Below are 3,241 nucleotides of genomic sequence, written 5' to 3'. Positions count from 1 at the left end.
ACCTGTCCTTGATCGCCACCTGCTGGTAGATGCAGGTCTATGCTTTAGATCAGTGGTCCCCAACCCCCGGTCCGCGGACCGGTGCCGGGCCGTGGAGTACCTGGCACCGGGCCGCGCAGTGACTGGGGACCATGATCACTGTTCCCTTTAAGGTGCGCGCCTGCGCGGCCGCGCACGGCGCAAAAAAAGCCCGCGCAGCAGATTCTATCTGCCACGCAGAGTTTTCTGTAAAGCAAACGTGGGGAAGTCCTTTGCAGTCGGCTAGAACTGGCCGCCTGCAAAGGAACTCCCCAGACTTGTTTTGATGAGCCGCCAGTCCTCTTGCTTCTTCTCCTTCACCGGCAAAGCTCCTGCTGGCGCCCTGCCCATGGCAGTGGCAGTGCCTCTCCCTCCAAGCGGAGCACCTGAGCTGGCTCCCGCGTTATCCCTCCCCCTTCCTCCTCTGCCGTGCTTTTGAGGCCGCGGGAGCTAGTAGGAAAGCGGCGGAGGTGGAGGCAGGGATAACCCAGAGCCCAGCTGAGGTGCTCCGAGCGGAGGGGGAGGCACCACCGCTGCTGCCATGGGCGGAGCCGCCAGCGGGAGCTTTGCCGGTGAAGGAGAAGAAGCAAGAGGACTGGCGGCTTTGAAATGCAACCCCCTGGTCCCGCCGGCTGCGGATTTGATTCGGCATAAGTGGGGGCTGAACGCATGCTGAGCTGACTTTGCGCAGTGAGGCGGAGTAATTCAACCCCCCCCAAAGAACGTGTGTGTGTGTGTGTGTGTGAGAGAGAGAGAGAGAGAGAGAGAGAGAGAGAGAATTGGATCAAAATTGGTGGCCAAAGGAATGGAGGGAGGGAAGGAAGGGAGGGAGGGAGGGAGGAAGGAAGCCCTGCCCCCTGTGAAAAAAACTGAAGATGGAGCAGTGAATGAATAAACCATAAAAGCAACAAACAGTTAATGCATAAGTAAGCTGAGGAGCAAGTTCTCAACTAAGGAAGCAATATAAGAAAGAAATATAAAAAGCTCAATATGCCAAAACACTTATTTTAGTCTTCATTTAATTACTTGTATTGTAGTCTGATGTAACATCTTTTTAAAGTTAATGTTAGTTAGAAAAGATAGGGTACAAAACTTAAATAATAAAAAAATTGTACATTCATTTTGAAAAATAAATGCAATACTTGATTAATTTCATATCTTTATTTAAAATAGTTTTGGTTTAATCAAAACAATCTGATATATAAACAATCAATGTGTCGTCGCGAACAACGCCCCCCATCCCTGCGCGTGCTCAGCGGGCCACGGTAAAATTATCAAAGGCTGACTGGTCCGCGGCGATAAAAAGGTTGGGGACCACTGCTTTAGATTAGCAATCTCAGAAACTCCAGACAGACTTCAACTCCCAGAATTCCTCAGCCAGATGTCAGGGTTCACATTGGAACCCTGGCATCTCCACAATTGCCTGTCAATCTGCTATGCAGAGGTAGACTACTCCTGTAACTGGAAGTTCAGCATAGCCAGGGACACCTTTGCGGTTTTAAAACCCTTCCTGGCTCCTGCAGGCATGTTAACGTGATGGGGTTGGGAAAGGCTATTTTAAGAGCTGCCAAAATAGTGCTTAAATCTGCATTTTCACGAAGATTTCCACCGTGGTGCCCGTGCCTCAATTGCCCACTAGGGGGCGCTAGTTAACTTAAACTTAAAAATAACTTAAAAATAGAATTTTGGGGACCAAAATAGTTTCTTCCAGCACATTGGAAAAGACTTGCATTAGTGGTTTAATTCTATATCGAGGCTTCTTCTCCATCCAAACTTTTAACTTAAGGTTAAAGGTTCCCCTTGCACCTATGTGCTAGTCGTTCCCGACTCTAGCGGGCGCTGCTCATCTCTGTTTTAAAGCCGAAGAGCCAGCACTGTCCGAAGACGTCTCCATGGTCATGTGGCCGGCATGATTCAATGCCGAAGCCGCACGGAATGCTGTTCCCTTCCCACCAAAGGTGGCTCCTATTTTTCTACTTGCATTTTTTACCTGCTTTCGAACTGCTAGGTTAACTTAAGGCTTTAATATATTAGCTTTTGCTTGATTTGTTAAGTAAGAACAGAAATTTTGGATTAGTTAGAAAGTTTTGCTAATAATAAGAGACTGCACAGCCATGTTAGCCAGAATGGTATAAGCCGGGTTTCCTGCTTGAGCAGGGGGTTGGACTAGAAGACCTCCAAGGTCCCTTCCAAGTCTGTTATTCTGTTCTCCAAAGCCCCTGAAGGGCAGGACAAGAAGCAATGGATGGAAACTAAGCAAGGAGAGAAGCAACCTAGAAATAAGGAGAAATTTCCTGACGGTGAGGACAATTAACCAGTGGAACAACTTGCCACCAGAAGTTGTGATTGCTCCAACATTGGAGGTTTTTAAGAAGGGATTGGACAGTCACTTGTCTGGAATGGTATAGGATCGCCTGGTTGAGCAGGGAATTGGACTAGAAGACCTCCAAGGTCCCTTCCAACTCTATTTCCTCCTATCAAGCGGCTGGTTTGATTGAATTCAGCGGAGGGGGGGGCTAGGGGGGTTATTGGGTGGGGTTTTTTGTTTTTTTTTTTGAGATTTTACTTTTGCAAGCCACATAAGAGTCGCCATGAGTGAGTTTGGTGGCCATATAAATGTTTTTAATAAATAAAGTCCAATAAACTCAAATGAATGAATATTTTTCTCATTTATATTGTATTTCCTCTTGGGCATTTTTATTTTAATGCAGTTGCTAAAATAAATATATTTTTTTAAAGAAAGCCAGAGAACAAGGGGGAAAATCATTTGGAATTTTCTAGTCTATCTTTCCTTTCTAAAGCTCAGTGCAAGTTTTAATCGTAACTTTGAAAGAGCTGAATCAAAGCCCAGGTTGGCAACCTGCCCAGCTTTCAAACTGCAAACCAGAAAGGGGGGAGGCAAATTTCAGGGAGGAGTCCTTAACAGCTGGCTAGGATGTGGAACATCTGGGTTTTCTCTAAGAAGAAGTCATCCTGAAACTTTTTAATAGAGTTGCATCATACTGATTTCTTGAATGTTCTGGAAATCTCTACATCTTTTTTGGGATATGCCGAAAATGTAACTTGCACACTTACACACAAAAATACAGAAAGAGAGAAGGAGGTGAGAGAGGGAAAAGGAGGAGAGAGAGGGAAAAGAGAGAGAGAGAGGAAAGAAAAGAGAGAGGGAGGAGAGAGAGGAAGAAGAGGAGAGAGAGAAGAGAGGGGGGAGAAAAAGAAAGAA

Source organism: Thamnophis sirtalis, unplaced genomic scaffold (genome assembly GCF_051295495.1).
Source record: "Thamnophis sirtalis isolate CommonGarterSnake01/CBP01778 unplaced genomic scaffold, rThaSir2_p1.2 scaffold_8, whole genome shotgun sequence".
In the NCBI taxonomy this organism is placed as follows: Eukaryota; Metazoa; Chordata; class Lepidosauria; order Squamata; family Natricidae; genus Thamnophis; species Thamnophis sirtalis.
The sequence above is the reverse complement of the archived record's forward strand: the minus strand, read 5'-3'. Positions refer to the sequence as shown.